Genomic DNA, 14,993 nt, shown 5'->3' with positions numbered 1-14,993 from the left:
ATTTTAAGGACACTTCTATAAGTGGCTTATTTTTACCGCAGTGGCACCTAAAGTCTTGGTTATGAGGTATACAATGTTTATGGGGGGAAAAAAAGCACATAAAATAGATCTTCATATTCTATGCAACATGTCAAACAACATACAAGAGTAAGTAGAAAATGCATTCAGTTAATGTGTAAAAGTACTTAGTTTAAATCTTCAAATTTCAAAACATTTTAAGCGGTGGACCACCACAAAATAGAGCACAATTATAAAGTGGAAATAGGTTTTCAAAAAAATGCCCCTTTTCCTACGAATAAATAAAACCCAGTACAACCAACAGCCTCCATTAGTGACCGAAATTAGCAGGTATCGTAACTCTTCATTAGGGTTATGGTCGTGGGAGTCACATAGCGCCTCAGCTCAGGTGACAAAACAACCAGACGCCAAATGGCAGCCCGGAAAACTTTACATTTTGAAATACAGCTGACCCAAATTAGTCCAGATATAACACAAGTAACAAAATGCCCTGACACTCAAATGTCCAGAATGTTACAAAAACTTAAAAAGTAGAAAGTGTGAGACATAAAAAAAACACTGAATGGCACATCATGATGGCACATCATCATGATGTGCCATTATGATGATGTGCACATCATCATAATGACACGACTGGGTCAGAGCAGCATCATGCTGTGGGATGCTGTTCTTCAGGTGGGGCAGGAGAAGTGGATGAAATAAAATACAAGGCAACGATGGAGGACGATGAAGATCTTTGTTGAAAAACTTGGAACCGTTTACTTCCTTCCATCCACTTCACAATTTTCAATACATTGTGCTGGTCTATCTCATAAACTCCTGTTAAAATTTATTAACCACCCATTTGATGTGAAAATGTTAATATGAAGCACACCAACCAACTGTAAAGTCTCTTAAACTCTGATGGAGCAACATGTTCCTGACCACAACAGAATAAATGTAAAAATTGGGTTAAACAAAAACATATCTCTGGATTTAAGTCAGGGGATTAAAACTTTTACAGTCCTAAACTTATTTTTTCTCCTCAGTCCAGCTAAATAAAATGCTAAGAGACACAAATGTTACCTGACCTTTTGGGGAAAAAAAAAGAAAAAAAAAGACAAACTGTAAATTCTGATAAATATCTTTCATAGAGAATGTCAATTTTGAAATAACTAATTTTCCAAAAGATGATAGATATGTTTTCATCTGTGGGGTGTTATTTGTGAAAAATAATGTAAAAAGAAAAAAAAAATCACATTTCCAACATAATGGCAAGAAAAAAAATCTATCACTGGTACTTTTAAAGTGTCATTCTGCTGAGGAAATTCAATAGTTATTCCATGGAAAAATGAAAAAAAACATCCTAAATTACATTTACATTACAACCATATTTAAAAATAACAGATTTTTATCATTGTTATTTAAGTTACCAAATCCAACTGTAAACTAAATTTGTCTGTAGAAGACTTCTATACTCTTAAATGTTATATTTCCCATGATGCTGACTGAACTTCTTGTTGACAGGAACACAGAGAGAAAAGCAACAACCGTCTTTAAAAGAATGTAAAGAAGTCGAGTGACATTTCCTTTGGATGCTGGAGAGTTTCCTTATATTACCTGAGAAATATGTGTTGGATGTATGTTAGTCAACAGTGTAAATGCTTTTATTTTTATATGAATTCAATTAAGGCTAAATATAAGGAGAGTATACCGAGTGTCTTTTCCCTGTAAATTAACAGAGCATTTTAAACTTAATCATTAAATCAAAATGAACAAAACTATTTAATCAGACCTTCAAAAAGGAAAGAAAAAAAATAAATCAGGACAATGGAAAATCAACGACTGCTCTTAAAAAACTTGCTGAGATGATGACACAATAAAAAAGCAGCTTCCAATGTGGATGGCAATATTTTGCACAATTCTCTCCTTCAAATGTAGCAAACTGTGCAGAAGTGCATGTTGGCTTTCATCGCGGATAAACTACAAGTATCCCAGAATGCTCTCCTTTCTCACACTCGGCATCAGTCTTCCTCTTCAGGTCATCGGGTCAGAGCTTCTTCAAGAGGATGTAGGTGAAGAGAGCCAGCACGCCGGCAGTCAGCAGCCCGATCACACACTGATGGATGGTTATGACGTTCTCCAGGGCGTGGATGCGCTCCTCCATGGCGTTGGTGTGGATGTAGTCATAGATGGAGGCGCCGATGCTCCACACCGCCCACACGGCATCCACCACCGCCTTCATGGTGGGGGAGACCATCGAGAGTGCCGCCTGCGGCCGACCTGCCGCCTCATCGGCTGCTGGTCTGCAGAGATGCTCTGCGGGGAGAGGAGAGGGCGACACTCACTGCAGCGTGTGGGCTGAGAACTAAACTTCACATTCAGCAACCAGTTTGGACTTGCTCTTTATGTGATTACCCAGTTTAATGGGTAATCACATAAATACATTATTTAATAGTTTGGGGGGTTTTCTATTTTCATTTTTCAGTCATCGTCTGCTCATGTGTTTAATTTAGAAACAAAATCCACCATTATGAAGTAATGGGCTGCACTTGTTGACAACCCCTGCTCTCCGTCCTTTCTCAACATGGCAGCATTCGGTGTTCCTTTGTCACAAAGTGTGGTAGAAATATATACAACTATTTGTTGAGGGGTTGGGTTGGGAGATTTTGTTTTCCTCTTATGGTTCTGCCTGTCAGAGTGTGTTGTGCCAATGTAAACTTCGGTCTTCATCCTTGTTTGTTGTTTTATCCCATTTAATTAGTGCCTCTAATGTAGACATTGACAGGTTTAAACATAACACTACCCTTCTTCCACATTTGTTAATATTTGCTGTTCAAAAACACAAACTGTTTTTTTTTTTTTTTATTCTCTTTGACGTTAAGTCAGACTAGATGTTTCTTGTTTTAGGTAATTGATGATTACCTGTTTTTTTTATTTTTTGCTAAATGCTGAGAGAGAGTGAGAGAATCTTTTAGAGATTTTTTTGTTACTTTCTTTAAATTCGGACTTTACATATAATATCACTGTGCCTTTAATCAACTTGGCAAAACGGTGTTGAAGACGGTGTTGTAGGTTTTCCTATCTAAACAGAGTGCCTCTTCACATTTGCTGTTTACCCTTTGCTTGTAGCAAACTGCAAGTAGGATTTCTTGGGGCTCTTTCAAAAGAACCTTCCTTCTCGCCACTTCTAATAACACCTGAATAACAACATATTTTCCCACCTGAGCTGTAAATGTCTGCAGCTCTTCCAATGTTAGACCTCTTGGCCGTTTCTCTGATTAATGCTCTCGTTGGCCAGCTTGTCATTTCAGGTGTACGGTCATGTCTTGGTGGTGTTTCAGTGGGGCCAGTCTTTCCACTTTTAGATTAATTAGTAGATTATCCCTCATCTCTGTGCTGTGTTCCTTGGTTTTCATGATGCTGTTCATTAATGTTATAAATATATATATATAAAAATATATATATAGGAGACCTTCAAAACTGCTTTATACTGACATTAAATGCACAGATGAACTTTACTAACTTGCAGCAATTGGACACCTAGTTTTAATCAGGGGCTACAAAGTAATGGATACAAATGTTTGTCATACGTTTCTGATTTGTATTTGTAAGAAAAACAAAACAAAACAAAAAAGCAAAAGAAAAAATTAATTTGTGTTCTACTCTAAGCAATGACATCACTGTAGTTTGTGGTTTGACTACACAAAATACAACTTGACAGCCTTCGCTTGCTGTTTGACATACAGACAGCAAGTCAATCAGTATGACATCACTGTAAAAACAATGATTAACACATTGTGGCTTCTATATATACACAGTTGTCACCAGGACAGTTTGTCCACCTGTTAAAATAACGGGAACAGCTGTTTATCTCTATACATGCAGGCTCTGCCTATTCCTGTGATTCATGCAACACAACATAGGTTTACTGATGACATGGTGACGTCATCAGTAAACCTGATGCCGTTGTCATCACCAGGCCATCTTTTTATTTTTATTTATTTTTTATTTATCATGCTCAAAAAGCGTCAACATGTCAGGTCTGAATCTCCACTGCGTCCTAACTTTCAGGACATCAGCAACAAGGCGATGGCAGTGTGACGTACAGAGAAATCCAGCTGAGCCCTGGAAGACGAGAGGAAGTTTATGAAGTGAAACTCACCCACACGGTTCAGACGGAGGTCAACATCCGCCCCGTTGGTGCTGAATTATCCTGTTTATAAGAAGCCGGGGTGTCCCCGTTAGACACAAAGTCTGACATTGCCATTCCACAATAAAACTCACATCGACAGCACGTCTCGCTTCCGGGCAGGGTGTTCACGATAAAAGCCCACCCGGCACAAGCGTTTTACGGCAAAGCCATCAGCAACAGGCCTCTGTCGTGAAATATTTTGAGACGCAGGCGTAAACTAAAGGGAAAACTCAGTCTGTTTTGTCAATCCACTTGTATCTTTAAAGGCCCAGACATGAAAGCGCTTTTATTTTGAAGCAAACGACCTCGTTATGTGAAACACCTGACTGAAGCCATGTGAGATGACAAAACAGAAAATCTGACTCGGAGAGCCTTGAATAAGATGTCAAAATAAAACAACAACAAAAATAAATAAAAATAAAATAAAAGTCATACGCAGGGGTAAATGAAAGTTATAATTGAAACGGTACGAATTAAAATAAACTGATAAAAGCTGCATGTAAGCAAAATAAAGCGAAATGCAAAATAATTGTGATTTAGTGGATTGTATAGGAACAAAGCCCCAAACATTAAGCTGAATGGAGTCTAGGGCCAGTATCTCAATTAGGACATCTCACGTGTCCTAATTGACCCATTATTGACCTTAACAGATTTATTAGTGTAATTGTTCTCACCATTATCACTGGATGCCATATCATCACAGAGAGATATTGAGATGAGATTTTCCAAATTTCACATCTTTCCACTTTTTTGAGCCAAACTCTATCCTGTAAGAGATCTAATGCGTACCCCCTCAGAGAGAGAGAGAGAGAGAGAGAGAGAGAGAGGTATATCACTCACTACAGTTACCAGCTGCTTGCAAGTACTCAAAGTAATTACGTAGTCAGTGTCGCCAGAGGTCGCTGTGCACCAACATGTTGCTGGTGAGGGGAGATAACGGGAGAGGTGTGATGAACCCGGGATGTACACAGTCAGAATCGATAAAAAGGGGGGAACACCTTGAGAGAGGCGCAGACGAGCCGCCCCGGAGGCGACGTGCTAAGGAGGACCGGCGGCGGAGTTCAGCCCCGGGCCTGGGTGGCCCGTGTACGGGGGAAGAGTCAGCGCGCCGCAGGAATATGTGCAGCTGAGAGGCACATGCTCGGACATTTCTCTGTCTAGAGCTCTTGATCCGTTTTCAAGTCCTCTTTCAGAACAACTACTGCGCCCCCGGACGGAAACCTATAATTGGACGCGAGCCAGTGACGCGCTGAAAATAACCAGGTTAGCGCACAGTACCGGTCCATTTTGGGGAGGGCCCAGCCAGCGAGAGGGCGCAGCACCATATATCACCTCCTTCCAGCTGTTTGGGAATATCCTGCTTGGATTTTTCGAAGCTGTAACATGGCAGTAGTAGCAGTAGCAGCAACAAGCTGCCCTTTCCCCTTTCCCTCCATCGTTCCAGAACTGGATGAGTGGACTGGGTGCGCACAGGGAATCTCACGGCGAGGAGACGCAGACGGGTTTTTTTTTTTTTTTTTTTTTTCCTTTCTAAAAGGGAGGGAGGGCAGGAGATGGGTGACTGGCACAAGGCGCGACACTGTTGCATGTTGTTTTTTTTTTGTTTTTTTCCTCCCTGGACATAGGGAGGAAGATGGGCCAGGGGTTGGACAGTCCGACTTTTCCCAAAAGACAATTCGTCCCCTCCCCCCTCCCTCCACTCCCAAAAGGGATATTCTTGCACAAATTTAGGATGCGTGCAACACCAAGTGATCATATATTAGTTGGGCGGCGGTGGCGCCGGAGCTGGGGCTGGACGGTGAAGTTAAACTTCGCTTACAAAGACGCGATCAACAGCAGGCAGACAGACAGGGAGTCAGGCAGCCGCACATCCACCCAGACGCCCCCCCTCTCCCATTGGCTGCGGGATGCTGACACCTGTCCGGAGCGCAGGTAACCGCATACACACCGACAGGCAGCGCTTGACAGTGGGCATGCACGGATCAGCTCATGTCTCTGGATTCGATGGGAAGTCATGCGGGTTCAGGATTAAACCTGTTGGAGTTTTCCTCCACGGGGCTGCTGAAGGTGTGTGTCAGAGGCTGGGTCTTTGCGGGCAAGGTGAGTCCTCACTTCATTCAACTGGCCTACAAAGTCCCAGTTTCTGGCTCATAAGCCCACCATGACCAAGACAAAAACTCCTCTGACACGAATTTATATATAAAAAAATAAAAAAGAGGGAGAGAGAAAGAAGCTGGGAACAGATGCAGCATACCTTAAAACCCGCCTTAAATAAAACCTAAACTTTATTTTTACTCCAGCACATAAATGATTGCATAAATATATGCAGTCATATGTTTAAATAAACACTTATGCAAGGCTTTTTCTGGCCTAAAAAAAAAAAATCCTCTTCTCTTTGAGGTCTGATATGCCAATTTTTACTGATTCCCCTGTTCACCAAATCATAAAAAAAAACACATGGTCATTTAAAAACAAATCATATTTATATTCATATTTATTCCAGCATAACACGAGCCATTACTATATTTGGGTGGCTTAGTCTAGATATTTTAATGTATTACTTGTAAGGGTTATTTTTAAATAAACAGAATATGTAGTTTATCAAAAAACAGTTTATGCTTATGTCAGATTTATATGTAATTTTTTTTCATTCAACACAAAAATAGGAAAACAGTACATCTATATCTATATAATTTAGTGATTTTTTTAAATTTACATTTTAATTAAAAAACATGTTGAAAATTCTTTAAACTTTTCTCAATAAACAATGAAAAACAACATTTATTTACATTATATCGATCAAACCATCTTATAATTTCTGACTAGATTTTTGCATGTTTCCACTAGTGTTTTTTACACTTTATCTTTGGAGGTTAGTTTCAAGTCTGAGGCTGGAACACCTCCTTGCCGTTACGCCTCCTTGCTCCCACCACAAACTCTTGGTTCAAGTCATAGTTCAGGCTGGGCCGCTCCAAAGTATTAATGTTACTTATCGTCAGAAGAATGTTGGAAAAATGTAAAGTTAATAATTAAGAACTCTCTGCATTTTATTGTTCTAGGACATTTTCTAGTCAAAGAGCCACTTTTGCTCCCACTGTTGCAACATAAAACTCACCTAGAAATAAAACTAAAGCCTCAAAAAACAATTTTCTAAATATTTATTAGATACAATGTTTCATTATATTAACAAGGAAAAATTAAACTTTTTTTTTTTACTTTTAGATTTTAGAGCAAAATGAAAGCTCTTTTACAAAAAAAAAATGTAGAATGAGGCAAGTCTTTTCTATAAATCTGAAAAATAAAGAAATTTAGGTAGGATAGTTTGAAGCCAGTTACTTTTAAATGCCTGTTGTAGAAATAAAAAAAAACAACAACTCCTAAAATGTCCTTTTTTTTCTTATTGCATTCATAATCAAAGGCATTTCTTTTTTTGATGGAGGACCACAGTGACGTGGCCAGAGAGCCACATGTGGCTCTGGAGCCGCAGGTTGCAGACCCCTGGTCTAACAATTAGCTAATAGCTATCACTTTTTAAAAGTTTAATAAAAATCTGATAAGAATTAGGGACATAAGATGGGGGCATACTTATGTCTTTTTTTTAATCGAAGGACATGTGGCGCACACCCTTATCCTTTAATTTGTCATGGTCTGTGGAATCAGTAGGCTAATCAGTGTGCTTCAAAGAAAACCGGAAAGTGCAACCTAACATGCTTGTATATCTATCTATCTATCTATCTATCTATCTATATATATATATATATATATATANATTCAACTTTGTACAGAACAAAGTATTCAATGAGAATATTTCATTCATTCAGATCTAGGATGTGTTATTTGAGTGTTCCCTTTATTTTTTTGAGCAGTGTATATACACACACACACACACACACACACACACACACGCACACACACACACAGTCAGTTTAAATGTCGAAGCAGAGGTGGGTGCTCTATTTATGCAAAATGAACAATTTCAAACTCCAGTCAAACTGGAGAGGCTGTAAATATTTTTTTTTGTATTTATTTTTTATTTTTAATCAAAGTAGACTTTTTATCTGAAGTTACAAAAGTGTCACATGCCCAAAGCGATTTACAAATGCCAAATCATGCCAAAAAGTGACATTGCTAGCCACCATTTATCTGTACTGCACTTGATTGGTTGCTTAAAAGAACAATTATGTTTCAGTAGTTACCTTAACTTGATTACTCTGGCCATGTAAGAAAACCAAAACCTGATAATTCTGACTGTGATTAATTCAGAGATGTGACGAATGAAAATTTGGAGCATGTTCACGAGCAGATCAGTTCAAGATTGAGCAAAAACAACTTAACACAACAAAGTTGAACATACACAGCTGTAGTAATAAAAAATAAATAAAAAAAGCAGAGGTCATTTTGTGAGAAATCACAAAGTACCACTAACTGTTATGTTGAACAAGCCTGTCAAGGAGGGGAGAAGAGGTCTGGTTCGGAGGCTTGTTTCTATATCTGTCCTGACCCCGGCATGCCGCGCATACCATGCTAATGAATTCAGCATCCTGACACTAGATGCTTTATGTAATTAATAGAGCGCAAGGCTAGGGTGGCATCTCCATGCTGCCAGTGACACATAGGTGAGACATTCGCTGAAGTACGGGATTCTTATTTTTAAAAACACAAGGCGGGCGCAGGCATTTTTACAGCCCACCTAAAACAGCCGTGCAAATGAAACAGGACCCCCGCCTCACTGACAGCACAAAAGCAGGGATGTGTCAGCTTTTATTTATTGAGCTGTTAATACTAATCACCACAGGTTATTTTAGGTGATGTATAACACATCAGTGGCAGGTCATTTGTTTTTACAAGCCTGCTATTACTTCTTGAGTCTATAAGAAGTTGCTGTGGACGAGTTTATGGAAAGTTGACTCTGGTTCTAATTGGATTCCTCAACACTGTCAGCAACATCCTAATGCTTATTAACGGCAATACGCCGGGGCCACATTTTACACTATTTCTCAGCTGCCCGTGGAGCAGATTTTAAAACAATCGTCAGAGCCCCACAGTCCTCCGCTGCCTCCGTTGTAGGTCCATAAAAACTCAGCGACACGTCGCAGAATGCAGTTTAGAAGTATAAATAAATAAAAGAGTGCAGCCAGGAGCTGTCCATATATGCTGCAAACCTTCGCGAGTGCGAGAGCCGAGGGCCTGAGAGAGGGAGGCTTGCCGCCTGGTTTGAATAAAGCAGCACGGCTGCTGGGAGCTCTGGGATAGTCACCAAGTCCGCTGATTAAAATTGTGATATTAAGCAGTGCTGGCTCCTGCTGCTGCCTGCCAAGCTGCTCTCAGTGGCATTTTCATATTGTTTAAAAGGCCCAAACGGACTCATCTCGCCACTTGCTGTACAGTGCTGCTTTTTCCCCTCTCCATTCGATCATATTCTCACACTACCAGCTTTGGAGCATTTCAGACCTGCTTTAAGTAGTCCAGTGTGGGTCAGAGAGCTTGTTTGTTAAAAGCCGACATGTGTAGCATTGCATAGGATGCATGTGGAAGGATTGTGTGTTTACTTCCACCGTGAAATCACACGGAGCGTTACTTCTTGGAAATTCTGCTCTGAACTCGTTCAACTCCCCTTTTAAAAACGTCACTGCAAATTCCAATAAAGCTCTGCCATTATAAATATGCAATTCACAAATGCTGGAAAGCAATCCAAGTTGTTTTACTACAGATATACGTGAGCCAACCTTTTTGAAAAGGTCAAACTCCACAGGTTGCGGTCACTTTCCTCTGCTTCGACTGAACAGACATCAGTTATGCTCAGAATCATGTTTGACAACCCGACAAGCGTTGCTGTTTGATCTTGAACATTTGGAATGAGAGACAAATTCTAGGTTAGGCAGGGAGGGAGAGAGGGGGTGGGGGGGAGAGGAAAGGCAGCAAGAAAAGTGAGGGACTTTTAGGGGCAGCTGTGTTTTATTAACCCAGTCATAATGCCCCTAAAAATCCTTATTGCTCTTGCAATGGTCAACAAGGCTCCTGTTGCAACATGTCGAGGATCTCAGAGCAACATGTAGGGACATGTTGCGCTGCTGGCCAAGAAGCAATTGGGTAGTTTTGATCGGGTCACTGACATCACACTCGGAGATTTTGAACTAATAATAAAAGTCACAGAGTAACACATGTGAAGAGGGAATCAAACTTTTGATTTAATGTCAGTGAAGATAAGCTTGGGGTTGCAAAAGTTTGCGATATTGTCAAGGGGGGAGGGGGAGGCAGAATGACCAGCATTTCTCTACAAACTGTGGAAACATTTCTCTCTGGCAGTGTGTTGACTTGTGTTGTCGTTATGCATCTGCCGAAGTCGCCCCAGTTTAGTATTAATATGCAGATGGGGAAGCCGACACGCTGTGTCCTTCTGTGTTTTGACATTGCCACAAAGTACCAAGGGAGACGCTCCAAGACAGAGACAGAAAGGAAGAGCAGTTGTTATTCTAAAGAATAAAATAGGCTAAATGCTGTTTTAGAGTAGAACAATATAGAAATGCAGGGCGAACAGATTGACAGAACATCAGCTATGCATAAAGAGAGAAACAAACAGGCAGGAAGATGACAAGGAAACAGACAGAGAGGAGGGAAAGACTGAGAGGCAAGCGGGCCTTTCAGGGACTCCAGACTTGGGTGTGGTGTGCTGGACAGTCATGGCTGGAGAGTGGCTGGTATGGAGGTCTCGATATTGGTGAATGAGTCATCACAGGGAGCGTATTCGGTTGAGTTTCCCTGCAGAAACGGCTGCTGCTGGAGGAAGGAAGAATCCTCTTCACAGACAAGGGGACAGGGTGTAAGGGAAAGTGTGGATGATGACTCAGGGCCATGAACCACATGGCGATGGAGAGGGGAGGGAGGAATTACTCATCAGAGCATGTGGAATCTCATATGGCTATCACAGGACAGGCAATGTGCTTCCCCCAAGGCTGCCGCTCAACCGCCATCAGTCCCCGAGGTTCCAGCTCCACACTGTGGACCGGTGGGGGCCCTGGGGATGGCGTTTTAACTTCTTTCATAAAAGCAGGGTCCGTTACAGCTTGGGGGCAATGGAAAGTCATAAGGCACAAACATTGATAAATGAATTCTTTGGCAAGGCTGAAATGCGCTCCAGCTGCGTTGAGTCACACGAAATTCCCCGCAAATGTTCCATCTCTTGTGACTGATGAGGATAAGCAGGAAATGCGCATTAATATTTGACAGAAACATTGGGTTTGCAACTGTGGATCTCTTGATAAGCATGGGTTTAGCTTTATAGTGGTAATTAGAGATGTGGGGACTTTGGTTTAGCCCGGTGGAATAGGGCAGTTATTGTCATTACTTGAACCGGCAGGGCGTGGGAGGTCACACTGGCCCAGTTCCTGGTTCAAACAGAGAAAGATCGTTAAAGGTCGTTAAACATGAGTTTCACCTTATTCACCATCTTTTTACGATCAGGAGGGTAAATTACGTCAAGTTGATGTGTCCCTCCTTCTTTTAATTAGGCAACGCTGACAAAAATTCATAACCGGAGAAAATTGAGAAAAGAAGAAATGAAAATGACTTTACAAATATGTCTGCCCGGTGCGGAGTGACATTTTAAGGCTTCTTTTCTTTTACCCTTCAGCTTACATTGTCACGTCTGTGTAAATCCATCTTAGAAGTGATGAATGAGCCTTTACAGTGAGCTTACAGACGATAAAGCCGTGCAGAGTGATGACAAGACAGTAAATATGGACAAAAAGGACTGCCCACATGACATCCACACTGTCTTCTCTTTGTCTGCTTTGGATTCAGCAACTGAATCAGTAGAAGTCTTTGGTGTAAAAGTGGTGCAGAATAAGGCATCAGTCGATTGGTGCATGACAAAAGGGGATAAAATCAACAGGAAGGCTTTGACATAATGCACCCCTTTGGTTGTCATGTATAAATGCAAGACTATGCAAGACTTAAAAAAACCATTGTTGTGCAACAATTTAGATCTACTACGCATCTATTGTTATATATGCATATTCTGCAAAAAATGGGGATCAGTATTCCTCTTCGGCTTGACTCAACAGGTGAAATGGGCACACCCATAGCACCAGCTCATACCCTCCTCTTAGAAGTGCCGACACCATCCCAGTTCTAACAGTTTCCATTAGGGTGTGGGCTGACAGGGCTCCAACAGGAAAACCACTAAAATCCAGAGCAAACACTGCAGACAAAAGCTAGACAATGAGAAAAACTGGAGCAGACCTTCCCCAGAGTGGATCCCTCCTGCTATACCCCCCTGACCTGCTTTCAGCAGATAGTGACGGCGACTCGTGATTAACCAGACATCAATGAGGAGGGGAATGTAATCGCTTATTTTAAGATTCATTCATAAATTCTTATTTAAATTAGCTAAAGAGCCACGCAAACAAGAATAACACTGACAGGTGAAGTGGATAACACTGAGCATCATCTTACAAGGCTGCATGGTGGTGCAGTTGTTGGGACTTTTTCTTTGCTGTAAGAAAATCCTCAACGGCACAGACCAGCCTTGCTCTTGGTCCGTGTCTTCACTGCCTTTCTCTCTACCTCGGGGTTTTGACATCACCGATTCCTCCACGTGTAAATAAAACCATCAGAACTTGCAGTGTGTAATTTCCTGGTCTTCCTCATTTTTACCTGCCAGCTAGGCTTGTACTTTTCTCAAAATGCCATGCTGTTTGGAGGCAAATTCTAGCAACCCTGACAGTTAGCACCACTGAGGACTGAAGGAGTCACAGTCTGCTATCACTGACGGATTTGCTATTCAGATTGAGCCGTGGCTTTCCTGTATCATCGCCGTCTACTGCTGCATTTGCAGACAGTTAAAAAGTATGACTAAAGTGCATCCAGAGTCTACTTAACATGGAACAGCTCTTATAAGTTTAAAAATAAGGAACAATTCTGTATTTCAAGGAATGCTTGGCAACACTACTAGCAGCTGAGTAAGCTGTTATTGCTTGGCTAACAGCTCATTTTATGTTTTAGGTGTACATCCAGAATAAAGCTCTCCAATGAAGGAAAACCCCACTTTTAATTGCCAGAAAAAAGACTATTATGCCATTAACACTGAACTGTACTCTAATTGTAGTAGTCAGGATTACCAGAAGCACACAGGTCACTCTGTATAATTGCATGTAAGGCTAAGAAAAACCAACAGACAAAAAATGTAGCATTTGCATTTAATATCTTTTGGTCCATTTGTTTTAGCTTGTGGTGCTAAAAGTGATTTCCGGCTCCCACTGCCGAATCCTTTTGATGGTACGGAGACACAGATGTTTCCCTGCAACCCTTCCAGACATTACCACCATCCCCACTCGTGAAAGCATTCCTGGACGTGCACCAATGGTTTAAAAGCAAGTTATTGTAAAGATCCACTTATTTGTTTTCAGGCCTCATAAAATAAACGCCCCGAGAGACAGATTGCAGTGAAGAAGATCTGAAAAATGCATGGAAAGGTCAAAATAAATGCTACACATGACTTGAGCTGGAGGAGGAGGAAGACGAGGGGGGGCTTTTCTTTGTCTTTCACACTCAGATCAGAATGAGATCTGCAGCTTCACAGGATCTCGTAGCTGTGTACAAGATCATGTGAGACACAAGTGCCCTTAGCCAGACCTCTTGTTGTTTGCTTGCTGTAGAGCAGGTCACAGGTTTTCTGCACTCTTACGGATTCATTTCAGCCCAGCCGTGCTGCATCTTCAGCTGTTTATCTTTGTCATTGTGTTTGAATAAGAAAACAGTGGGCCTACCCAAAGAGTGCTGCCGGTTGTGTTGTTTAAAGACTCTTCGCTGCAGCACAAAGAGCCCTGCAGAAGTTACAGTCTTCAGCTACTCTTCCACTTGGGCTGATCCTGTTTTCAACCTTGTTTTTTTTTTGTTTGTTTTTTTTTTGTCCACCTGCAGTGAGGGGCATTTTCCAGTTGTTTTCTGGCGGTTTGTTGCCAACAGGGCTTTTTGGCAGCTCCCAGCAACACTGTCTCTTTGCATTGCAAAAACAGTTGAAGGCAGCGCTCGGCTCAGCGTTTGTGTGTCCCAATATTGGGAAACCGTGATCTCCGCAGGGCGATTGGCAGATGTGCGTTTGATGCTTCAGATACACTCATGCCAGCGAGTGAAAGAAGTGGGTTTGCTTAAAAAGGGCGAGGAAAAGCAAGTCTTTGTTTTGGCAGAGCGCTGCTTGCCAAAGAAGTGGATCGGCAGCCAAAGCTCACCAAACAAACCTGAGGCGCTGAGTGCTTTATCCATTCAACCTCTTCATGAGTCAAAATGACAAGGAGGCCATTTTTACTCTCCGCAATATCCTCTCTGCTGCATTTTGTTTGAGCTGAGAGGTCTACCAGTGAGCTGTGGTTAGCTGCGGCAGGCTTTTTTCAGAGTGGGTTTTTGTGTGGTTGTAAATGTGACCAAGAGCTGCATCTCTTCAGATGTTGGCTTCTGAGATTTTTGAGAAGGAAACAGAGTCATTTGTTTGATTGTAATTAACTACATTTGTCTTAATGAACATCAGTTTTTTAGAGCTCCATACAGAATGACAAACGACTGAAACTCAATTACAAAAACACAATGCTTTGCATTTTTACACTTCTTTTAAGATGATCAGTGTTCACAAACGTGTAATCATGATCTATGATTTTCTTTTTTTTCATGGTGTATAAATATGACAAAGCACAAAATATGACAAATTGCAAAAAAGGTCAATTTCTTTTCTTTTTGTTATTTTTCAAAAGGAAACAAAATGTCATGCCATTTAGGAAAATGACCTGTATACACACACACACATATA

General features: G+C 41.2%; 2 long non-coding RNA genes across 2 annotated transcripts in view; one reads left to right on the top strand and one right to left on the bottom strand.

Annotated features, from left to right (window-relative positions):
• Positions 1-737: 737 nt before the first annotated feature.
• Positions 738-4,252, bottom strand: LOC103137748 (uncharacterized). The gene is made up of 2 exons (XR_476186.2): positions 4,163-4,252; positions 738-2,316 (listed from the first exon to the last, which is right to left on the bottom strand). It is a non-coding gene; the product is annotated as an uncharacterized LOC103137748 (long non-coding RNA).
• Positions 4,253-4,889: 637 nt separating this feature from the next.
• Positions 4,890-14,993, top strand: part of LOC107836192 (uncharacterized) — a 24,603-nt gene continuing 14,499 nt past the window's right edge. Inside the window, exons 1-2 of the long non-coding RNA XR_001662060.1 lie at positions 4,890-4,977; positions 5,020-6,124. This is a non-coding gene — a long non-coding RNA (uncharacterized LOC107836192). The remainder of the gene's footprint in view (positions 4,978-5,019; positions 6,125-14,993) is intronic.

This window comes from Poecilia formosa, unplaced genomic scaffold (assembly GCF_000485575.1).
Source record: "Poecilia formosa unplaced genomic scaffold, Poecilia_formosa-5.1.2 Scaffold43, whole genome shotgun sequence".
In the NCBI taxonomy this organism is placed as follows: Eukaryota; Metazoa; Chordata; class Actinopteri; order Cyprinodontiformes; family Poeciliidae; genus Poecilia; species Poecilia formosa.
Note: the sequence above shows the minus strand (reverse complement) of the source record. Positions and strands in the feature narration are given on the sequence as shown.